We start from the raw sequence: 25607 nt of genomic DNA, 5'->3' as shown, positions 1-25607 counted from the left end.
TGAAAAAGGAGCTCACATTTTCACTTTGTACTGGCCCTTATTAGACGTTGTGGCACCCTAAGGAAGACCCTGGAAGACTCAACATTTGCTGATGATAATTATTGGGCAAGTATTCATTCATTTTACCCTCACAATGTTTCAGAGTGATCAGCTCTAGTTTTACCCCCATTTAACAGAGAAGTATTTTGTAAATGCAGTCGGTCTCTGAAATGTCTAATGTTACTTAGTAATGAGTAAGCCTTATTAGCGTAATGAGTCTAGAATCTTGCCTATTTGTATAAATTCCTCATCTGTTTTAAACACACAGAAAGTTGCCTCTCTGGGGGCCTGACCCAGCTGAGCAGACATTTTCTTTCTGTAAACACTGAGTCCTTATCGTCAGTGTTTTAGTGCGAGTTCAGGAAGTTTCGATTGATCTTAATTCATCTCCTGAGAGCATCTGAATCCAACTCTCCATCATAATGGGGCTGGACCGCGCTGAGTTGCAGGCTGGGGGGAGCCTGCAGTTCGCAACTCCAGCTGCTGGGGGTGACTGTGGGGAGACCCGGCTGAGCAGAGGAGCCGCCCACGGTCCCCACAGCTGGACGCAGGTGGCCGGGGAGGAAGCCGCCCTGTCTGGGCCTGATTCACGGCCCGGTCTGGGAGGGGGCGGGCGGATGAGCAGCGATTCCTAAACTCAAATTTCACCTTTGCCTTCCTCCCCAGTCGGTGCGCTGCCTGGAGATCTGTGCCTTGCTCAACTGTGGCTCTTTGAGTACAATTTGGATTGCTAACTCAAAAGAGAACTGAAAGTTTTCTATTTTTGACTAAAAAAAAAAAAAAAAAAATAAGAAAGTCTCTGGTACGTTGAAATGCTAAGAGAAATGTGTACTACATTTCTTAATTAGTTTTCTCTAATAAAATACTTTTTATGGTTTTCTGTGCCAATGGTATACTGTTCCCGTAACTATTTGATTAAAAAGGAAAGAGTTCTTTGAAAACCATATTATTGTAATATTAGAACTGAAATTATACCTGTTATTCCATACTATTGCCTATGGCATTTTGGACCTTTCTCATTATACTGATTTGTGAGGTATTTTGTCTTCTGTGGGGAAACTTTGTGGCCTGCCTTTTTTTTTTCCTTTTCCTTCCTCCCTCACTCTCTCTTTCACCCTTCTTTCTTTCTTCTAAAAGAAATAAACTGCTTTCTCATTGTTGTAAGATATGTATGTGCTGTTTACTACATAATTTTGAGTATGAGATGGCATCCTTTCATGAGAAATTCATTAAAAACAGTAACACACAGCACTTAAAAAACATATTTCTAAATACTTCAGTTGAGCTTGATTGCATGAAATACAACTTGCAGACTGGAAATTGAAATAAATTCCAAAGTATGTTTTTAAACACCCAGGTACTGGGCCCTGTGACAGGCAACTGTGAACACTGAGTTGATGAAAACCCAGTTTGGAAAAGTATCACTTTATTTTTACCATTTACTGAGGTCCTGTGCTAAGAGCATTAAATGGATCATTTCATTTAATCCTCACAACCATTCAAAGAAGTAATACCATGATCCTTGTATTATCCATGAGAAATGTCCAGAGAGGTTAAACAACTTGCTCAAGGAGGCAGAGCCACTAAACGGTGGTGCTGGATATAAAACCACATCTATCTGGCTGCAAAGCAAGATCACTTACAACCTACATGCCTTCTAGGAACCCTGTCTGGTTGAGTTGAGAAGGAAAACTACTAAGGCATTCACAGGGCCTAGAGCCTTGCTTGACTTGTATCTCTTCCCTCCTCTGAGAAGGAAACTGAAAGTGTGATGTCTTTGGTTTGATTCTGTTTAGGCTCTGAGGTTACACCATCTTTGGATTTTGCTCTACCCGTAACGAGTCACGTGGCCATGAATAGAACACTGTGCTTTTCCACCGCTCAGTGTTTCATTCCTGAAAATGTAGATAATAGTGAGCTCCCTAACGACATGAAGCCAGGCTTCCCTTGTGGCTCAGCTGGTGAAGAATCTGCCTGCAAAGCAGGAGACCTGGGTTCCGTCCCTGGGCTGGGAAGATCCGCTGGAGAAGGGAACGGCTATCCTCTCCAGTATTCTGGCCTGGAGAAGTCCAGGGACTGTATAGTCCATGGGGATGAAAAGAGTCGGACACAACTGAGCGACTTTCACTTCACTAATGACATTATGGGGATTAAGTGAGGAGATCCGTGTAAAGTACATTCAGAAACAGGTGGCTGACTTATTAAGCTCGTGTTCTGCTCAATGGTCGAAATTATTCTTAAAAGTTGATGAATTGATGAAGAAATACATTTTATTTTTATTTTTGAGCTTAGCTTTAGATTCGTTGCAAAACTGAGCGGAAGGTACAAAGTCTCCCTAAATACTGGTGCCCCCGCCCCGTGCACGGCCTCCTCCACTGTCAGCGTCCCACCCTCCAGTGTTTGTTGCGACTGATGAACCTACACCGACCCATCGAGCCACCCGGAGCCCAGAGTCCACAGTAGGATCACTGGGTACTGTATAGCCTATGGGTGTGGACGAGTGTATAAGGACGAATACTCACCATTTCAGGGTCATGCAGAGTATTCTCACGGTCCTAGAATCCCCCGCCGGTTTTTATGATGGTGGTGAGCGCTCCACCAATTCCTCTCTCTCCAGCCCCCCATAACACATGCATACATTTATCTTTTTTCACAGTTACTGAAATTGACATACAACCCTGTATAAGGTTAAGGTGTATAGCATAATGGCTTGACTTACAATTAATATATTGTGAAATGACTACCGCATAAGCTCTGCTGTTCAGTTGATAAGTCGTGTCCCAGTCTTTTGCTGCACCGTAGCCCATAGCCCGCCAGGCTCCTCTGTCCACGGGACTCTCCAGGCCAGAATACTGGAGTGGGTTGCCGTGCTCTCCTCCAGGGGATCTTCCTGACACGGGGATCAAACCGCAGCCTCTTATATCTCCTGCCTTGGAGGCGGGCCCTTCACCACTGGCGCCACTCAGGAAGCCCTGTTGATGCCTTTAGATAGTGGCAAGTTGTTTCCGAGATAAAAGGTAGTTTATACGAGGATTATGAAGGGTCAAAACTCTATAGGTTGGGAAGCAGGTGTCCACTGAAGGTTTTGAACACGGGTGTGGTGTGATTCAGTTGGCATTTAGGTAGAGTCACTTGGGGGGTTGCTGTGGAGTATTTACTTATTTACTGTGGACCAGCCACATGGTCAACTAGTTTGGGGAAATAATGGTGAGTCAAAACAGAGCTAAGCTCTGGGGTAGGTGACCTCTGAGACGGCCCCAGTGTCCCCACCCCCTGGTATTCACACCCCTGGGTGTGGGCTGAAGCCAGTGACTCAGTTCTAATGAACAGAACATGGCAGAAGTAAGGGGGTGTCATTTCAAAGCTTGGTTACACAAAGGTTGTGACTTCTGTGCCATTTGCCCGCTGTTGCTCTGTCTCACAGCTCACTTGCCCTGAGAGGGTTGGTTGCCATGTTGTGAGCTGCCCTGTGAAGGGGGCTACTTGGCGGGAGCTGAGCAAGGCGTCCAGTCAACAGCCAGAGACCCACGTGGTCCCACAGTCCAGCAGCCACCAGGAGCCGACTTCTGCCGACAGCCACACAGCCTTCCCCGGTGGACACCTTACATCCGGCCGCAACCCCAGCCTGCACTTGATTTATGCTTTCCCTGGTTAGCAGGCATTGTGGGCTTCCCAGGTGGCACTTGTGATGAAGAATCCACCTGCCAGTGCAGGAGACCTGGGTTCTATCCCTGGGTGGGGAAGATCCCCTGGAGGAGGAAATGGCAACCCACTCCAGTATTCTTGCCTGGGAAATCCCATGGACAGAGGAGCCTGGAGGGTTACAGTCCATGGGGTCAGAAAGAGTCAGACACGACTGACTTGACTAGACCACCCCCACACACTTGCTGTGTAACTTAGAAATTATTCATTTGGCTGCGCGGGTCTTGGTTGCAGTTCTCCAGATCTTCACTCTTTGCTACGGAATGTGAGAACCTTAGCTGCGGCATCTAAACTCTTCATTGTGGCGTGAAGGGATCTAGTCCCCCGACCAGGAATCAAACTCACACCCCTGCACTGGGAGTGCAGAGTGTCAGCCAGGGGGCCAGCAGGGCAGTCCCCCAGCCTACACGTTAATTGTACCTGGAACTAGAGGCATCCATTAAACCACACCCAGATTCCTGAGACACTGTGATACTAACTGCAGAAATCACCGCTGCTTTTAGCAGCTTTGTCTGGGGATAATTTGTTTCTCAGAAACGGATAACCTGATTTCCCTGGTGGTTCAGTGGTTAAAGATCCACCTGCCAAGGCAGGGGACCCCAGCTCGGTCCCTGCTCCAGGAAGACCCCACATGCTGTGGAGCAACGAAGCCCGAGACTCACAGTTACTGCGCCTGTGCTCCAGGGCCCGGGGTCTGCAACCTGAGTGGCTGTGCTGAGGCTTCTGAAACCCGCGTGCCGACAGCCTGTGCTCCGCAGCGAGAGAAGCCCTGCTCCTCGACCCGCCACTAAGGAAGGCTGGAGGGGAGCAACCCAGAGCCAGCGAGCCAAAATAAACACACAATTAAATAAGACAGAGAAATGGACAAGTGACGTGGTCTCTGTCCTCATGGAACTTATAGCCTGGGGAGAGTGAACGTGTGTGCACGCATGCTAGTCTCTCAGTCCTGTCTGACTCTGACCCCGTGGACTGTAGCCCTCCAGGCTCCTCTGTTCATCCATTTCCTGCTCCAGGGGATCTTCCCTGCCCAGGGACTGAACCCTCGTCTACTAAGTCTCCTGCTTTGGCAGGCAGATTCTTTACCAGTGAGCCACCAAGATGACACCAGTTAGTGTGGCCTTACCGCTGTGTCTAGCGCAGTGGGAGAGGAGGATGTGTCGGTCGAGGATAAGAGCGGATGCAGCGGCCGGTTTGGAGGTGCCTGCGACGGTCCATTCTAGGAGGATGGGCTGGATGGGGGTCAGTGGGAGACACGCAGGTGTGTGAGAGATTTCTAGGCAGCAAAACTGGTAGGGCTGGGACTTCCCTGGTGGTCCAGTGGTGAAGACTCCGCACTCCCAGGGTAGGGGATATAGGTTTGATCCCTGGTCAGGGAACCAGATCCTACATGACACAGCTTTAAAAAAAAAAAAAAAAGATCTCGAATGCCTCCACTAAAGATCCCGCGTGGCGCAAGGAAGACTGAGCATCCCGTGCGCCACAACTAAGACCAGATAAATAAATATTTTAAAAATTGGTAGGACTTGTCGACGGTTTGGACAAGGAGGGTGAGGAGGAAGGGACTGTCAAGACTGACTCATGAACGCTTCTAGCCGGGGAAGCAGCAGAGTCTGGAGATGGGACACTGTCCAGTTGCTACGTACAGAGGCCATGAAGATGCAAAGTCAGGGAGAGTAGGACGGACAGAAGCATCCCCAGGGCGCCATAGACAGAACTCAGGATGCGGCAGCTGGCTGGCCGTGGGGAAAAGCCTTAGGGGAAACAGGAACCATCTAGAAGGAAGCCGGCCCTGCGTTCTTTGCTATCTCTATCTTTAACATGCAGAATACGTATCCCATGAAGTACCCTCAAATCTGTCCATTTACACAGAATTAAGCTGGTCTGTGAATGCCTAGTGGGAAGAAGAGAATAATAGAGCTTTTCAATATCCACAAAGTATTATGAAACCCAAAGGGGGAAAATGTTGTTTTAATGAACCCATTAAATACACTTTGAGACGTATCGCAGGCTGTAGGAATGACCTGAACAAGCTGGGTGATAGAAACTCACGTTCCTAGTCGAACAGGGTTGTGCTGATGGTTAAGTTTGAATTGTTAGCCTAAATGAGTTTGAATGGAAATAAATGATTTTGATTTGGCAAGACTCATGTGCAGCAACTGCAAACTGATGTATTTCTATATATGTGGTATGAAAGAATATGCATATAGACACACAGACATTTCATATATAGCAGTATTTAATATAGGACTATATTATAGATAAATATACAATATATAAATTATGTTTATCATTTTATTAAATTTTAACTTATAATTAGTATATAATTACAAATACACTAAATAAACATATAAACATATATATATGATCTCTCTTGATCTAACCTTTAAATCTTTAGTCATCATTCAGCCCAGCTGACCTCTGTACTCGCACAGAAAGATACCACACCGTGGTGTCAGCTGTCACTTGCAGGACGTTGCAGCCTGGTGAACAACGCCGTCCATCCACGCAGGCCTTCGGGCCGGTTGAGATTAAGACTCTATGTATGTGAGCAGATAAATTTAAGCATTGGAGCTCTCTGCGTTCCAACTCACCCCTCTACATTTTTGTTCAAATTAGGCTTGTAAATACTTGGACAATTTTAACAACACGTGGAGGCCCTCCGTCTTGTTTCTGAGATAAGACAGCACAAAGCAGGCCAGACGGCGGCCCTGGCGTCCTGACAGGCCTCTCGGCCCTGCGCTCGCCTTCCCGCAGTCCATTCTCTGCCGTAGTCAGCGATGGGCCCAAAACGCGAGTCGGACGCTGCCCGTGTGCTCACACCGTCTCCGGCAGCTCCCATGTGGCTGGGTCAACCCCCCTGCCCAGGCCCCCCGGCAGCCCTTTCCGCTCTGCGCGTTGCTCCTGGCCACAGCGTGGAGCCACGCGTGATGGCGCAGCAGCCCTGCCCCTCCGCCTCTGCCGGCTCGCCTCCGCCTGCCCCCCGGCCTTCGCAGTCGCCGCTGCCCGCGGGAGCACGCTTCCGGGCGTGGTCCCCAGGGCTGGCGTCTCCTCCTCGCTCGAGTGGACGTGCGTGAAGGCCGTCCCTCCTCCCGTCCTCTCTCCCGTCTTGCTGTTTTATTGCCACAGGCTCACGCGTGTCACTGCCTGAGACGACCTTCCTTGACTGTCCGTGGGAACTGGTTTTGGCGGTCTCTCTTACCTGGGTGCCTCCTCCATTAGGGCTCTGTTCTTTTCAATCTCCTTCACCACCGTCTCTCCAGATCCTAGGACACTGCTTGGCACTTAGTAGGCGCTCAAAAAATCTATTTTTCAATTTAAATGGGTTTATTAAATGGATTGGCCCCAGCCACTCTGAATGACTAATCAAAACTAAGCATCACGGTGACCATTCTCCTGGATAAAGATTTTAACGTATTCGAATGCGTTGCTACAGGCAGAATCCTTGTCTTATAAACAGAGTCGTGTGGTGATGGGCAACCTGGCCCATGAGTCAATGGAATGGGCAGGGCAACAATCAGCTACTCATTCTATGAAGTGTAGTGCTGGTCATCCAACTCCTCCCTGGGCATGTCAGCTATTTTTAAAATAGCTTTCTTGAGATATAATCCGCATACCATACAGCTCACCTATTCGAACATACAGTTCAGTGGCATTTACTTTATTCACAGAATTGTGCAACCATTACCACTAAATCCAGAACATTTTCATTATCTCAGAAAGAAACCCCTTCCTCATTAGCATCACTCCCCAATTCCCCCCAGTCTTACCTCCCTCTAGTAAACAAGTCAAGTCTTGTCTCTCTGGACTTGACTGGTCTGCAGTTTTAAAGTGCTTCCCAGGGGGCTCAGTGGTAAAGAACTCCACCTGTCAATGCTGGAGACACAGGAGATGCAGGTTCAATCCCTGGTTCAAGAAGACGGAGAAGGAAATGGCAACTAACTCCAGTATTGTTGCCTGAAAAATCCCGTGAACAGAGGAGCCTGGCGGGAAACAGCCCATAGGGTCTCACAGAGTTGGACAGGACTGAGCGACTGAGCGTGCACACACCTCTAACGCGTGACCCATTGGGATCGGCTTCTTTTACTTGACTTCATGTTTTCAAGAGCCATCTGTGCTGTAATATGTGTCTATTTTTTTTTTTTAAGTCGCTCAGCAGTGTCCATGGACTACTGTAGCCTGCCAGGCTCCTCTGTCCGTGGAATTCTCCAGGCCAGAATACTGATGTGGGTAGCCTTTCCCTTCTCCAGGGATCTTCTCAACCCAGGGATGGAACCCAGGTCTCCTGAGGTGGATTCTTTACTGTCTGAGCCACCAGGGAAGCCCAAGAATACTGGAGTGGGTAGCCTATCCCTTCTCCAGGAGAGCTTCCTGACCCAGGAATCGAACCGGGGTCTCCTGCATGGCTGGCAGATTCTTTACCAGCTGAGCTACCAGGGAAGCCCACTATGTGTCCATACCTTATCCCTTTTCATTGCCAAATAGTCCATTTCGCTTATCCACTCGTCTGTTGACGGACGTTAGGCTTATTCCGTTTCTGGGCTGTGATGAACATATGCTTTCAGTCATCTTGGGCATCCGCTCAGGAGTGAAGTGACCCTAGGTTTATCCTTTAGAGGAACTAGCAGCGGCTTTCCAAAGTGCCTGCCCCAGTTTCCGAAGGTGCATTAGTTCTTGAGAACCGGTTGACTCAGCCAACACACAGCATGTTGGAGAGCCCGCTGCCAGGCTGGGGGAGATGCTGGGAGGGCCGGTGAGGAAAGTGGAGAGCCCAGCGAAACAAAAACCTGAGTGTTGTCCCGTGAATGGAGATTTGATGACACAACAAAGTGTCTCCCTGTTTGTGGTCTGGGAGGGGATTTCAGTGGTCCAGGGACAAGGCATTAATCACAGAGAATCCCGAGGTGAGAACACAATGCTCTGTCCATTGTCTGGTCCATCCTTAGGATTACTCAAAGAAGACAGTCTCAGTGTGACGCTAATATGTCTTTAACACCTCTTGAATACTTGCAAATCTCCCTTTGGAACCAAAAGAGCAGGTCATCGGCTCTTCAGAGCCTTCGGCAGGCAACACGACATGGCCAGAATTTAAACTTTTTTTTTAAATGTATTTATTTATTTTTTATTTTACTTTACAATTCTGTATTGGTTTTGCCATACATTGACATGAATCCACCACGGGTGTACATGCGTTCCCCAAATTTAAGCATTTTATTTTTGTACATTTTCTTAAACAGTTACTTTCTTTTTATGGATTATGGTATTGATTTCCACTTATAGCAGTGACAAAGTGTTTTCTCTTAGGCATTATATTTAAAGCAGAACACCATTTTTAAAATAAGCAGTGGTAATAATCTTCTGTGGTCCACAAGGAAGATTTAAAAACAATAAAGGCTCTTAGTATAGTGGCTAAGTATTCTTTGATATCCTTGCTATGTGACAGAGGGTTATTTATTTATTTATTTATTTATTTTTAATATTTAGTTATTTGGCTGAGCTGGGTCTTTATTGCGACATGTGGGATCTCGTTCCCTGACCAGGGATTGAACCTGGGCGCCTGCATTGGGGTCATGCAGTCTTAGCCACTGGACCACCAGGCAGGGAAGTCCTGTGACAATCAGGGCTTTAAGAATTTTAGGCCAGTCAGCTTAGAGCAACATTCACAACACTCCCCACACAGATGAGGAAACTGAGGCGCGGTGACCTGCTCCGAGTCACACGGCGAGGGAGCAGCAGAGCTGTGACGGGCACCCAGGCAGCTGGCACTGTCTTCCTGTTCTGACGGTGGCGCGTGGAAGAGCGACGGTGGGAAAGCTCAAGGTCAGTGACGCGGCGGGGTGCAGCCAGCTCATGGCGGCTCCTACACTGCCTTCCCTCCACCCTCTGCCGCGGGGTCGGGTCCCAGCCACCTGGATTGAACTAAAAGGCCATGCTCTTCCAACTATCGTTGAGTAAATCAGGGGCAAGACTTGACCCAGGCTGGGCAAATCCAGCTCTTCCCTGAAAATCTGGAGCTGTTTTTCAAAGAGATGGGCTTCCCAGGTGGCGCAGTGTTGAAGGATTCACCTGCCGGAGCCACAGGAGACCCGGGTTCCAGCCCTGGGTTGGGAGATCCCCTGGAGTAAGAAATGGCACCGACTCCAGTATTGCCTGGAAAGTTCCATGGACAGAGGAGCCCGGTGGGCTGCATTCCATGGGATCACAGAGTGGGACACGACTGAGCACGCGCGCGTGTGCGCACACACACACACACACACACACACTGAAAGAGATGCTGTCTCCACAGTGCACGCTGAACTATGGCAAACAGGGAGCCCTGGGTACCTGCATTTTCTGTAGCTGCAGCCAGTCTACAAGGAAGAGGAGGATGAAGGTGTGCAGAGAGAGACAGAGTGGAGAGGCAGTATCTCCCCGGCTCTGATGCCAAGTCAGACCTGTAGTTCTGGACTGCCTATCTGCGCCCTTTCAGAAATGTGTCCTTTCAACTTAAGCTAGCTAGAGTGGGTTACTGTTTCTTTTAATAAATACAGATTTTAGTAAGAAATGCAAGCAATACGTAGATGCAAAAGAGGGAGGGTAAGGAATTCAAGATCTATAGGAAGAGTTTTCAAAAAATGAATACCCTCTGGAGGAGACTATTGGACTTCCCCGGTGGTCTGGTGGTTAAGAATTCGCTTGCCAATGCAGGGGACACAGGTTCAGCCCCTGGTCCGGGGAAGATCCCACACAACCCACGGGCTGCAACTGCTGTGCTCTAGAGCCTGTGCTCGGAGACCCGCGAAGCCACTGCGATGCGAAGCCCGAGCACCGCCTCTAGAGAGGGGCCCCGTCTCTGAAACTGGAGCACGCCCTCACCGGAAGGAAGACCAGCCTGACCAAAAAAGACCCCCAGGCCTGAATTCTTAGCTACAGGGGTATAGGGTCTCTCAGATACCAATCATTCTTCTTTCTGAGTGTGATAGAAAACATACTTCATTTGGTTCTCGGTGGTCCGTTCAGTCAGCTCTGAACCATGAGACGGCAATGCTCTAGTGACACCCCTAGGTGGGGAATTTCACTCTGTTCAGCCACGTTAACCTGGGGAAGTGACCAGACTGTGACTTGAACTACCAACATTTCTGCACATCAAGGAGCAAGCCTGGTCTGTGAGCTACCTCTTGAACTCACAGGGTGACCAGCTGGTTCTTACTGGTCTGGGATTTTCCTAGCTTTTGCACTGAAATTTCCACATCTGGGAAAACTCCTCAATCCTGAACAAACTGGGATAGTTGGTCACCTTGGCAGACTGCCCTCAATACCTAGGAATTCCAGAATTTTCTGATGGCAGAGTCCTGAGAGTCTGGGCCAGTGGTCCTCCAGGGCAGACCAAGAGTGGGCCAACCTCACATCCCCGAGAGCACCTGTTACAGACGAGGATACCTGTCCCCTCAGGAATGGAAAGGTCAGTTTTCACTCCAATCCCAAAGAAAGGCAGTGCCAAAGAATGCTCAAACTACCGTACAATTGCACTCATCTCACATGCTAGTAAAGTACTCAAAATTCTCCTAGCTAGGCTTCAGCAATACACGAACCATGAACTTCCAGATGTTCAAGCTGGTTTTAGAAAAGGCAGAGGAACCAGAGATCAAATTGCCAACATCTGCTGGATCATGGAAAAAGCAAGAGAGTTCCAGAAAAACATCTATTTCTGCTTTATTGACTATACCAAAGCCTTTGACTGTGTGGATCACGATAAACTGTGGAAAATTCTGAAAGAAATGGGAATATCAGACCACCTGACCTGCCTCTTGAGAAATCTCTATGCAGGTCAGGAAGGAACAGTTAGAACTAGACATGGAACAACAGACTGGTTTCAAATAGGAAAAGGAGTGTGTCAAGGCTATATATTGTCACCCTGCTTATTTACCTTATATGCAGAATACATCATGAAAAATGCTGGGCTGGAAGAAGCACAAGCTGGAATCAAGATTGCTGGGAGAAATATCAATAACCTCAGATATGCAGATGACACCACCCTTATGGCAGAAAGTGAAGAGGAACTAAAAAGCCTCTTGATGAAAGTGAAAGAGGAGAGTGAAAAAGTTGGCTTAAAGCTCAACATTCAGAAAACTAAGATCATGGCATCTGGTCCCATCACTTCATGGCAAATAGATGGAGAAACAGTGGAAACAGTGTCAGACTTTTGGGGGGGTGGTCCAAAATCACTGCAGATGGTGACTGCAGCCATGAAATTAAAAGATGCTTACTCCTTGGAAAGAAAGTTATGACCAACTTAGACAGCATATTCAAAAGCAGAGACATTACTTTGCCGACTAAGGTCCGTCTAGTCAAGGCTATGGTTTTTCCTGTGGTCATGTATGGAGGTGAGAGGTGGACTGTGAAGAAGGCTGAGCGCCGAAGAATTGATGCTTTTGAACTGTGGTGTTGGAGAAGACTCTTGAGAGTCCCTTGGACTGCAAGAAGATCCAACCAATCCACCCTAAAGGAGATCAGTCCTGGGTGTTCTTTGGAAGGAATGATGCTAAAGGTGAAGCTCCAGTACTTTGGCCACCTCAGGCAAAGAGTTGACTCATTGGGAAAGACTGATGCTGGGAGGGATTGGGGGCAGGAGGAAAAGGGTTCGACGGAGGATGAGATGGCTGGATGGCATCACTGACTCGATGGACGTGAGTCTGAGTGAACTCCAGGAGTTGGTGATGGACAGGGAGGCCTGGCGTGCTGCGGTTCACGGGGTCGCAAAGAGTCAGACACGACTGAGCAACTGACCTGAACTGAACTGAACTGTCCCCGCTTCAACTAGTGGGGGATGGACTCTGATCTGGGCCAAGAATTTATATCTTCCCCCAGGGTTTTGAATGCACACTGAAGTTTGCAGAGTCAAGCTCCTTGAGTTAAGGATTCCAGGCCCCAGATGGCGGGGGTAACAGTAGTCACTGTGGTCAGGACTGCGGGTGAAAACAAGGGGTGAAGAGAAGCTGGGCCTCTAAGTTGAGCAGGCAGCCCCCTCTCGTTTGTCCCTGCAGAGGAAGCACGGGGTCTTAACCACTGGTGCGTCAGGCAAGGCCCTGTCTCTGGATAATTAACCGGCTGCCCCAATCTCAGTTTTCTTATCTTTCAAATGGGGATAATAAAGGATATAACATATGCAAAACCACTGGCATCTGTAGTGAAAGAGGCACCACCCCATCGTGTCTAACTCTTTTGGACTCTGGGGGCTGTACCTGCCAGGCTCCTCTGTTCGTGGGATTTCCCAGGTGAAAACAGTGGAGTGGGTTGTCATTCCCTTCTCCAGGGGCTCTTCCGGGCCCAGGGATCGAACCCAGGTCTCCAGCATTGTGGGCAGATTCTTTTCCATCTGAGCCACCAGGGAAGGCCCTGGCATCTGTGAATGCCTGATAAATTTTAGTTCCCTTTCCTTACATTTGTATTGAGAATCACTACAAGAAATGGGCATAAAAAGTAATTCTGCACATGTGGAAACTGCTCTTCAGAATATGTCCCCATGAGGAACTTAAATAAGTAAACAAACAAGCAAGCAAACAAACAAAAAAAACTCCCATGGAGTATCGCAGAATTTAGCAGCTGAAAAATAAAATCTCACCAGCCTCCCAGGGATTTGTCCTATTTTCTTCCAGTTTCCTCCTCGTTATGGTTGGACTCTTAGGAAACCCAGACACTGAAAATATAATCATTTTTAAATTAAGTTTGGAGCAGCATACTCGTCTAGTCCTTTTGTTTATTTAGCTGAGCCAGGTCTTAGCTGTGGCCTGCAGGATCCTCAGCTGTGGCGTGCAAACTCTTGGCACGTGGGATCTAGTTCCCCGACCAGGGATCGAACCCGAGCCCCACGCACTGGAAGCATAGAGTTTCAGCCACTGGACCACCAGGGAAGTCCCCTAGTCCTCTTCTTATGGGGCTCTGTATCTACTGAGTTGTTCTTACTTTGAACTTTTTTTTTAACTTTTATTTCGAAATAACTAGTTTCATAGGAAGTTGCAAAAAGAGCGAAGAGAGGCTGAGTCTCCTTGCCCCAGTCCCCCCTTTGGTTCCCCATCCATAACCAAAGGACCACGTCAAAGTCAGGCAAACAGCAGTGGGACTGTGTGTGCACGCAGGGTTCTAGGCCCACTTGTCACACGTGTGACCGCCACTGCCAGCAAGACACAGCACCGCTCCACCACTCCAAGGACCTCCCTTACAGCGCTCCTTTCAGGCATCCTCACTCCTAGCAACCGCTAACCTATCTGCCATCTTCAAGGCTTGGGTATTCTTAGAATTTCATGTAAATAGAAGCATACAGTATGACCTTTCAGAACTGACTTTTCACTCAACACAACATGATTCAGAGTACGGTTCTGGAGATCCCTTTGCACTGCTGAGCAGTACTCCAGCAACGACCCAATACACATCTTGCACGCATATTCCAGCAGTAGCGTGACACACGCATTATATGCGTTCCAGCAATAATATACCACACACGTATTATTTAAACGACCCTCCAATCATTCTAAGTCACAGGTGAAGCTACGAATAGGACCTTTTACCCAGTTCGCTGCCTGTGACTGTGTGCTGGGCAGTGTTCCCATACTGACTCACATGATCCCCAAAACAGCTCTGTGAGCTGGTGGCTGTGATCTACCTTCCTTTATAGGCCAGGAAAGTGCGGCCCAGAGAGGTTAAGGTGCTTGCCTAAGGTCACAAAGCCGGGCAGTCTGGCTCAGAGCCCAGGCCCTCAGCCCTGACCTCTGCTGTCACCTGCAAGCCCGACCCCGTGTTTCCGGAGCACGCACAGTGGAACCAGCTCCCCCGGGGGACCAACGCCACAACTGTCCCAGCAGATGTGACTCAACACGTTTAAACCAAGCAGGAGGAGCCAGATTCCTCAGGCTGAGCTTCTTGACTAGAGAGCATGTCTGCGGAAAGAATGCCAGACACTAAAGAACAAAATTTTACAGTCTGAGATTCACAGAACCGAAAGATGAGTGGAAGCAAGATGAAATATGTCCATCTTGTGGGCAGCACCCGTGTTTTTGCGTAGAATTACGTCAGATTCACTTTTTCATAGTGTCTTTTAAAAAGATGTATTTATTCATTTATTCTTGGCTGAGCTGGGTCTTCGTTGCTGTGCGGGCTTTCTCTAGTTCAGAGGATGAGGGCCACGCGCTCGTTGCAGGGGCTTCTCCTGCTTTGGTGCACAGCCTCTGTGGCACGGGGGTTCCGTAGGTATGGCACACATGCTTAGTTGCTCCCAGGCATGTGGGATCTTCCTGGACCAGGGATCGAACCTGTGTCCCCTGCATTGGCAGGTGGATTCTTTACCACTGGCCCACTTGGGAAGCCCCTATAGTGCCTTTGTAAAAAAACATTTTAAATTATGGTTTTATATATATATATATATATAATATCATCAAGTTAGCTGTTTTAACCATTTTTAAGTGTACAGTTCAGTTATATTACTCACTTTGACAACACTGTGCAACCATCATCACTATCTATTTCCAAAATCACTCCAAACAGAAGCATTGTAGCCATTAAGTCATAAATTCCTATTCCCGTAGCACTTTGCACAGGGCTGCTAGTACTGGCACTGCTTTCTGTTTCTGTGGGTTTGACTCTTCTAGTATTTCCTATAAGTGGACTCAGACAATATTTGTATTTTTCCTGCTCTCTTTCACTTATGTTTACAAGCTTCATCCGTATTGCAGCATGTTTCAGATCTTCATTCTCTCTTACTGCTGAGTAACTCTGTCTTGTGCGTTACGCCACGGCGTGTTTATTTGCTCGTCTGTTGGTGGGCTCTGAGGTTGCTCCCACCGTTTGGCTCTCGAGAACGGTACTGCAGTGAACACCGGTGCACACGCTCCTGACCGAGTTCCTGTTTCCAATTCTTTGGGGTTCCATCTAAGAGTAGAATTGCTGGGTCATATGGTAATTCTATATTTAACTTTTTGAGGAACTGCCTGGTTCAATTTTGGGGCAGAATGTTTCCAAAAAGGAGGAGAAGAAGCAGACAATGAAAAAGAAACCACACCCGAACCTCACAGCCCAGGGCAGAACAGGTGTTTTGCTCTGATTACGTTTTTTTCCCCTTCCTATCAAGCATTCCATCTGTAATTCTGCTGGTTAATCTTTAGAAAGAGACACTTAGAAAAACAGAGCTTGGGGTTTTCTTTTTTAAGGCCAGTCTTTTCTTCAGAAGTACTGATAAAGTAAGATTTCTCTAGAACTTGAAACTGTATTTTAAAACCAGGCTTGATACCAAAGCCAAAATAAGTCCCTTCCTCTGAGTGTGACTTTGTTTTAATGTTTGAGGATACACACGAATAATTGCACACCATTGCACGCTAGAACAATTTTAGGCAAAATGCATTGATACACCCCTATCCTCAAAGATATGTTTCTTTGAATTTTCAAACTTCCTGGCTAGAGCACAAGTCATGAGTTAGTTTTCTTCAGGAGACCTCACTTTATAAGCAGTCAAGGTGCTACGCAGGCGGCTCAGTGGGAAAGAACCCGCCTGCCCATACGGGAGCCGCGCGAGACCGGGGTTCGATCCCTGGGTCGGGAGGACCCCTGGAGGAGGAAACGGCCACCCACTCCAGTGCTTTTGCCAGGATAATCCCATGGACAGAGGAGCCTGGCAGGCTACAGTCCACGGGGTTGAAGAGTCAGACACGACTGAAGTGACTGAAAAGGTGCTGTCTATTTTAAGTATACAATGATGGATTTCACACATGTGAGCTTTCTAAGGTTGAAATTCAGTCCCCGAGGCATAATCAATCGAGGGTAAAATGCTGTAGGAAACTCAAAAATATTTCAGGAATCTTAAATACTCTATTTACAGATAGGGTAAAATGTGCTTTCAATCCATGGGACCAGTACATGTGGTAAACACAATTCCCTTAAGAAACAGGAAAAAAAAAAAATTCACCCTGCCACCCCACTCTGTGTACTTTGCCGTATGTGTGTTCTTGACTTAAAAGCTCTTCCTCACCAGTTCTGAGAAGCAATTTGTTATTTTTCTCTAAACCCCTCAGTTGTGGCAAGACTGTCTTCCCAGTTGAATCAATCTGCTTCAAGAATGTGTTTGCGTGATACTTAATCCCTTACTGGGAGCCCAGATAGGGTTTCTTGCCAGAACTAGAAATGGCCTCTTTTACAAATTCCCCTTCCTAAGCAAGCCATGATAACCCACATTTGGGGCCAGTAACACCCTATCAGTGTATCTTTAAACAAGAGAAAAAGGCTCCATCTTGTATCATAAATTTCAGCAACATCGTCTCTGACCACAGGGGTGCCGTTCACAGGAGCAGATACGGCCTGTCTTGGATCTCAGGGATATAGCAGAAACTTTCCAGTGCAGCAGTGGGTAGCCGTCAGGTCAGTGGCATGCAGACAGACTGGCTCTTGGGGAGCCTCAGTGGTGTTTGCCAGTTTCAGTGGCATAAATACTCCCACCATGGTGATATCATCAGAGGCAGAGTTGAGAAGATCCTTTCAGATCAGCTCCCCAGAGCCAGCCCCCGGGTCCCCAGGACAACACACTCTCAAAGTCGCCTTCGACTCAAGACATAAGAACCCACATCTCTTGAAACAACACCATCCCACTCTTCCCAGGAGAAAGTTAAAAATGAGGTTTTGCTACAAAACTACTATCTCCATCACCAAATCCCACGGGCTCTGATAATTCTTTCCGAGGAACAGAATTCACTTAAATTATTCCAAAGTTAATATTAAACCTCAACCTCTGTTCTGATCCAAAGTATACGAATCCTGAGAAATCAAAATTTTTTTTTTTATTAAAAAAAAAAAAGCATCTCGTTAGTGCCTCCCTGCTGTGGAATTAATCCCATTTAAAAATAATTGTCATATGTACTTTAGGACTTGGAGTTATTTTAACAAAATGTTCTTGTCATGTTGATGTCATTCTAATGACATGTTATTGGTATTTTTGTTCTCAAAATGTGAATGTTTCCCAGGAAACTGACCAGTGGGAAGGAAGCGGGGTGGGGAAGTGAGAGTGTGTCAGAAATTGCAAGTTAACATTTTTGCATAGCTCTTCTGGTTGAAGTCTTACGGTAACTAAAATTTTCTAGGAAAGAAGGGCTTTCAGGTTTCCTTGACTTAACCAAAAAAAAATCCTTCTTTGGGATCCTTTAACCTTCTTTAGCATCCTAGGCAAGTCTCTGTGTAACATTTATGTAGCATTTTCCACGCAGCATTGGTATTATTGATTTTCTCTTCTTATTCAGTTAGGCCAGGCTCTTCATCAAATAGCCAGTTGTTTTATTTTCATCTCTTTGACTCTCTCCTGTGCCCAGGAAACACTAGATTTGTTTGTGGAATGAGTGCTGTGAAGTATTTTCAAAATGAAAAGATACTATCAAGATCCTAGGGGACTCGTCTTTTTCATGAATTCATCCTCCACAATTGAGCCCCCTTTAAGCCTCCTCCTATTTTGGATTTATTTAGCAACCAACTCTATTGAAAGTTACATAAGAGGTGGTGGTTTCTACAAATGGCTTAAGCAAATAATGAGGTGCTCCATGTGGGTGAAGGTGGTCGGTTAACAGCGTGGGCAGGGAGCTGGGAGCGTGGGGCTGAATCGCAGCCTTGTCACTCCCCGCTGAGAAAGGCCCTGCATGCTTCGGAACGAATTAGATCTAGCAGGCTGACTGGTCCAGAGTATGCCTCATTCAGTAAATGTTCCTGCCCCCTCCCTCCTCCTGACACCTACCTCCCGACACCTACCCTTTTCTTCTCCCAGCTATTAACAAAAAATTGCAGTAAAATATATGTAACATAAAACTTACCATTTTAGCCATTCTGAGTGTTTAGTTCGGGGGCACTAAGTCCATTCACATTGTTGGGCCACCATAGTCATCATCCGTCTGCCAAACCTTTCAGCATCCCAGACTGAAACTCGGAGCCCATTCGACATAACTCCCATCCTCCGCCCAGCCCTCCATGACCCCCGGGCCCTGACGATCACCGTTCAGCTTTCTGCCTCTGTGAATTTGGCTGCTTCAGGCCCCTCACGCGAATGGAATCGTACATTATTCCTCCTTTTGCATCTGGCTGGTTTCCCTTAACACGCAGTCTTCACGGCGAATGCATTTGTATTGTATCTCTGAATTAAATGCTTCTTTTTTTGGGGGGGGGGTGCGGTTTGCTGTGTGGCTTGCAGGATCTTAGTTCCCTGACCAGGGACTGAACCCAAGCCCCAGCAGTGAAAGCACCGTGTCCTAACCACTGGACCACCAGGGAACTCCCGTGAATTCCATTTTTAAGGCTGAATAATATTCCATTGAACTATACACCAGATTATGTCCATCCATTCAGCGCTGGGTTGTGTCCACCTTTTGGCTACTGTGGATCGTGCTTCGATCAACACTGGTGCCCAGGAATCTGCTTCAGCCCTCCCCCACCCTCCAGAAGTGTGTTTCACAGGTTCACCCAGAACAGTGTTTGAACAACTTCAAACCACCTTCCTGCTGCAGGTTTTCCCCATCTCCTCTGTCTAAGGGCATCCCTGGCTGTGATTCTCCAGCCATCCACTCAGCTGTACTGATCTCATGAAGTATCACTCACCTTATACCTTAGGAACTGATCTCTTTACTGTCTGTCTCCAGGCCTTACATTAAAAGACGCTTACTCCTTGGAAGGAAAGTCATGACCAACCTAGATAGCATATTAAAAAGCAGAGACATGACTTTGACAACAAAGGTCCGTCTAGTCAAGGCTATGGTTTTTCCAGTGGTCATGTATGGATGTTAGAGGTGGACTATAAAGAAAGCTGAGCACTGAAGAATTGATGCTTTTGAACTGTGGAGAAGACTCTTGAGAGTCCTTTGGACTGCAAGGAGATCCAACCAGTCCATCCTAAAGGAGATCAGTCCTGGGTGTTCATTGGAAGGACTGACGCTAAAGCTGAAACTCCAATACTTTGGCCACCTGATGCGAAGAGCTGACTCATTTGAAAAGACCCTGATGCTGGGAAAGATTGAAGGCAGGAGGAGAAGGGGACAACAGAGGATGAGATGGTTGGATGGCATCACCGACTCAATGGACATGGGTTTGGGTGAACTCCAGGAGTTGGTGATGGACAGGGAGGCCTGGTGTGCTGCGGTTCATGGAGTGGCAAAGAGCTGGACACGACTGAGCAACTGAACTGAACTGAGGCCTTACATACGAATTCCAGGAGAGTAAGGATTGAAATACAGCCTGACTGTATTCTGGCTCTTAGAACAGTGCCCGGCACAGTAGAAGCTCAATAAAAACGTATTCAATGGCCAAGCGGTGCCTGGCCGCCCGCCTACCACTGCTGCTCAGAGTCATCCGGGCAAACGCTTGGCTGCCGCCTCTGCAGCCGGAGGGGCGAGTTGCGCTCTGGAGCCGCGGGCACCTCAGCAGTGCCCAGGAGCCCGGTGCCGCCCCACCCAGCCCTCCGGGGCTCCCTCTGACACGCAGCCCAGATCCCCACGGTCCGGGCCAGCTCTGACTAACCTTCAGGGCGAGCGAGGCCTCAGTGAGGTCAGCACCCGGCAGAAACACTGCCTCGCGGGGTCGGCTCAGCGGCCTGCCTGGTTTTCGGTGAATTCGTTTCTCTCCCTCTGTCTGTCTGTCTTTCCGGACCCCTGAAGTTTCACAGAGGCCCTCAGTGCATGCAGCCCAGCAAGGGGACACCCCACCTCCCCCAGGCCTTTGGCAGGGCAGGGGGCCCGGGGGCAGGCTGGACGGAGCGGCGGGCTTTTGACCCCCGCACTCACTCTGCTCGAGGTCAAGGGCGACAGAGTGAACGCCCTCTGTCCACTCCAAACTGTGTTATGTGTCGGCATCCCCACCGTTAGCTCAGGCTGGAGACAGTCCATCAGCTTCCTCCCCGGCCAAGCCGCTGTATACTCGGGGAGTCACTGAGCCCCTGGGCCTCGGCGTCCTCATTTCTAGAATAATGCAGCCGGATTAAGGACAAGAGCCCCGCCAATGTGCGTCTTGTGCGCGCGTGTGACACCGACGAGCTCCAGGTCCAGAGACCCCGCCCCAGAAAGGGGCTCTGCAGGGAAGGCGGCTGTCCCCGATCCACTCAGAGAAACGGGAACCCGGGCCCCGGGTCTCAGAGGCCGGGACGTGAGAGGGGCAGCGAACCCCAACGCTGTGCTCCTGGAAGCGGGGTTCTGCCCGGGGGATCCTCGGCGAAGTCTGGAGACGGGCAGGTGCTCCCGGCGCCGGGGGTTGGGGGGCGCTTCTGGCATCCGGTGGGTAGGGACCGGGGTGCCGCTGACCCTCCCACGAGGCCCAGGTCGGCCCCCAGCAGAGAGCGGGCCGGCGCCCAGGTCCGCGGGGCCGAGCCGGGTGCGCACGGGCTGACCGTGGGCGCGGGTGAGCCAGCCGCCCGCGGCGCCTCGAGGGACCGAAGTCGGGCCGGGACTCCCGCCCTGGACCCAGGCCCGGCCCAAAGCAGGATGCGCTCGCCGCCCCCCACCTCCCCGGGCCCCTGCCCCTTCACCCACTCAAACCCACAGGGTTCACGCGATGGCCGTTACCGAGCACCCGGCGTCCTCCGAACCCCCAGCCGTCGGCAGGGCCGTCTGCGCCCTTCAGGGTTTGCGGCCCCGGCCCTCCTCGTCCAGCGCCCACGGGAGCCTCTCTGCAGGGCGGGACCGAGCGCGACCCCACGCAGAGCTGCAGCCTCTCCTGAGGCCCGGCCGGCCTTCGGCGTGGCTGCCCGCGCTCCGGGCCGTCTGTTTACTGTGAGCTGATTTTGAGAAGGAAAGTTCAGAAATGAAGTCAGTCCTGTGAAACTTTTATAGGAAGTTGATTCACTCTATGCTCACTGAACCCAGTGAGCAGTGGAGCTGGCGTTTTATCTGTCTTTGCTTTATTGGTTCAGCTCTCTAGTACTTAGCTCCTACTGCATTTTAAGTGTCTGTCTGTGACAGACAGCTAGTGACAAAAAACAGCTCAGCTAGAACTTTTTTTTTTTGGCATTTTAATGAATTAATTCTCTTAATTGAAGTATGGTTGATTTACAATGCTGTGTCAATCTCTGCTGTACAGCCGAGCAACTCAGTTTTACACACACACACACACGTTGGTTTTCTAGTCCTCTTTTCTGTCATGGTTTATCCCGGGAGCTTGGGTGGAGCCCCTTGCGCCTCAGCTAGTTTAACTCTGAGTCTTTTCTGCATCATGCTCGTGACTTTCCACGTAGGCTTCTTTCCGCTTTTCTAGCCACAGGTGGGAACAGGTTTAAACACAACAAACAAAAAAACCTTCCATAGACTGAACTCTTCTAGAGTCCAGGACCTCAGGTAAGAGTTTCAAGGCTTGAGGTAGGTAAAGTTATTCCCATTTAATAGATGAGGATTACAAGCCTGAGGGAAACTAAGCAACTCGCCTAATTTACAAAACAGACTCTTGTGAGTAGGCTCTGAAGCAGGAGCTGGAAACCCAAGTTTCAGCATCTGTGAGGGCAGGAAGGACTGGGAGTCTGGGGTTAGCTCACGTAGACTATTAGATACAGGGTGGAAAAGCAGCAAGGTCCTACTGTACAGCAGAGTGAGGAAACTATTCAATATCCTGTGATAAACCAGAATGGAGAAGAACATATAAAAACAGCAATGTGGGACTTCCCCAGTGATGCAGTAGGTAAGAATCCGCCTGCCAATGCAGGGGACAGAAGTTCAATCCCTGGCCTGGGACGATTCCACAAGCTGCAAAGCAGCTAAGCCTGTGATCTACAGCCACCGAGACGGCACTCGAGAGCCCGCGGGCCTGACCACTGAAGCCCGCGCACCTGGAGCCTGTCCGCAACAAGGGGAGCCCCACACCCTGCGAAGATAGCCGCTGCTCGTCGCTGCAACTAGAGAAAAGAAGATAGCCGCCGCTCGCCGCAACTAGAGAAAAGCCCCCACACAGCAACAAAGACCGTGCGGCCGAAAATAAATAAAATTATAGAGAAAAATCGAACGTCTGTACGTGTGTAACTGAGTCAGTTTGCTGTACAGCAGAGACTGGCACAACCTTGTAAATCAACTATACTTCAATTTAGAAAATGTTGGAAAGATACATTAACGCGATAAGCACATATTTTATTTTGGGGGGATATTACGTAACCTTTTAAATACCCTATTTACTTAAAAAACCAACGCTTGCCATGATACATAAAGTACAAAAGGCACTGAATCTCCTTCTGACCCTGTTTCAAGTGACCCTAGTTCTTGCTTAGGAGAAAAACCTATCTTACAAATTTCTCTGGCGTATTTCCAGAGTTATTCTGTGAATATGCAAGCAATTTCTGTGCTGAGTGCTGTATTTTTGTCTGTTTCTATTTCACAGTGTATTTTGGAGATTGCGTCATATCAGGGGGTTAAGCACCTCCTCATTCTTTTTTTTTATTGCAGCACAGTGTTCCATTTTGACTCATGTAACCTGTCTCCCATGGATGAGAATTTAAATCATTTCCGCCCCTTTGCTCTGACAAGCAGTGCTGCAATAAGCAGCTTTGTCCACTATTCCGTGTGTGGGGGAGTAAATCTCAAGAATAGCCTCCAGGAGTTATGTGCACATTTTAGAGAAAAGCAACAGTGAAGCTCCGCCGGCCGTTGCCATTCAGCACGTGAGAGGGGTAGCACCTATTTTCAAGTTTCAGCATTTTGAGGGGAGGACCACGTTCAAGAAGAGGCTTCATTCTCCAGGACAACAGAGGCAAGAGGGCAGGCTCCAAATAGCTAATCTGGCAATAACGGTCTCCCGAGACCAGCCAGACAGGCAATTGTACCAACGCAGTTTACGTAGTCGAGAAGTGACTTGAAAGAACCTGGGGTTGGTAGCCGTCTGCCTGACCACCCTCACTCTTTCACACGTATGGACGTTTCTGGATCACCTTTCTCTTAAGAGCCAACGCTTCACCCCTCCCAGGCTTCGGGAGAGCGCAGCAGCCTGCATGCCTCCCGCTCACTCGAGGGGCTTTCGCAGGAGCGTGGGCCTTTCTTTCCCTTAAAGCCCCTCACGTTCGTCTCCAGGCTGATGTGGCCTTGAAGAAAGATGTCTCCTTGCCTTTGCCTCTGTCCACCAATAGAAGAAGAGAGCTTGTTCTGCTTGATAGTTTTTAAAAACATTCTTTAAGACATTTTGATGGCTTGTGAAATCCAATTTTTCATTTTACTTGGAAAGAAAGACTTTATTTCATCATCTCACAAGCTTTTTTATACCACTCCCAGCTTGGAGTAATTCTCTATGCTGTTCACAAATTTATTCTTCAAAGCCCAGAGCAAGGACTCTGCCATCAGTAGATATATTGATAATTAGTAATGATAATCAAACTAGAATACCTACCTTTGTGTGGATCACAATAAACTGTGGAAAATTCTGAAAGAGATGGGACTACCAGACCAGCTGACCTGCCTCTTGAGAAACCTGTATGCAGGTCAGGAAGCAACAGTTAGAACTGGACATGGAACAACAGACTGGTTCCAAATCGGGAAAGGAGTGCGTCAAGGCTGTATGTTGTCACCCTGCTTATTTAACTTCTATGCAGAGTACATCATGAGAAACGCTGAGCTGGATGAAGCACAAGCTGGAATCAAGATTGCCAGGAGAAATATCAATAACCTCAGATATGCAGATGACACCACCCTTATGGCAGAAAGCGAAGAAGAACTAAAGAGCCTCCTGATGAAAGTGAAAGAAGAGAGTGAAAAAATTGGCTTAAAGCTCAACATTCAGAAAACTAAGATCATGGCATCTGGCTCCATCAGGTCATGGCAAATAGATGGGGAAACAGTGGAAACAGTGACAGACTTCATTTTCTGGGCTCCAGAGTAACTGCAGATGGTGATTGCAGCCATTAAATTAAAAGATGCTTACTCCTTGGAAGGAAAGTTATGACCAACCTAGATAGCATATTCAAAAGCAGAGACATTACTTTGCCAACAAAGGTCCGTCTAGTCAAGGCTACGGTTTTTCCAGTGGTCATGTATGGATGTGAGAGCTGGACCGTAAAGAAGCTGAGCGCAGAATTGATGCTTTTGAACTGTGGTGCTGGAGAAGACTTTTGAGAGTCCCTTGGACTGCAAGGAGATCCAACCAGTCCATCCTAAAGGAGATCAGTCCTGAGTGTCCATTGGAAGGACTGATGCTGAAGCTTAAACTCCAATACTTTGGCCACCTGATGCGAAGAGCTGACTCATTTGAAAAGACCCTGATGCTGGGAGATTGAGAGCAGGAGAAGGGGACAACAGAGGATGAGATGGTTGGATGGCATCGCTGATTCGATGGACATGAGTTTGAGTAAACTCTGGGAGCTGGTGATGGACAGGGAGGCCTGGCGTGCTGCAGTCCATGGGGTCGCAAAGAGTCGGACACGACTGAGTGGCTGAACTGAGCTGACCGTGTCTTGAGAATGTATTGCTTTATTGTTTCATTCTGCAGTCCTCCCCCCGACGCACATGTTTGCTTACCTTTGGCTGCCCCGGGCCTTGGCTGTGGCTTGCAGGGTCGTGGCTGCCACGTGCTGGCCTCTCTCTCGTTGGCCGTGAGGGCGCCCGAGCACATGAGCTCAGCTGCTGTGGCGCGCGGGCTTCTCCGTCGCAAAGCGCGGCTCCAGAGCGCGGGCCTCGTTGCCGTATGGCACGTGAGATCTTGGTTTCCTAACCTGGGATGAAACTTGTGTCCCCTGTGTTGGAAGGCAGATTCTTAACCACTAGACCACTAGGGAACTCTCTCATTCTACAATCTTGTGAAATTAAACTCCTACTCTGTATATGTTGCAGAGAAAAAAACTGAGGCCTGACTTAACAGGGGGTTAAATTATGCTTAACCCCCCACAGCGAGTAAATGGTAGAGATTCTGGATCTGGGTCAAAAACA

Source organism: Oryx dammah, unplaced genomic scaffold (genome assembly GCF_014754425.2).
Source record: "Oryx dammah isolate SB20612 unplaced genomic scaffold, SCBI_Odam_1.1 HiC_scaffold_10, whole genome shotgun sequence".
NCBI classification, from domain to species: domain Eukaryota; kingdom Metazoa; phylum Chordata; class Mammalia; order Artiodactyla; family Bovidae; genus Oryx; species Oryx dammah.
This window is presented reverse-complemented; position numbering follows the sequence as displayed.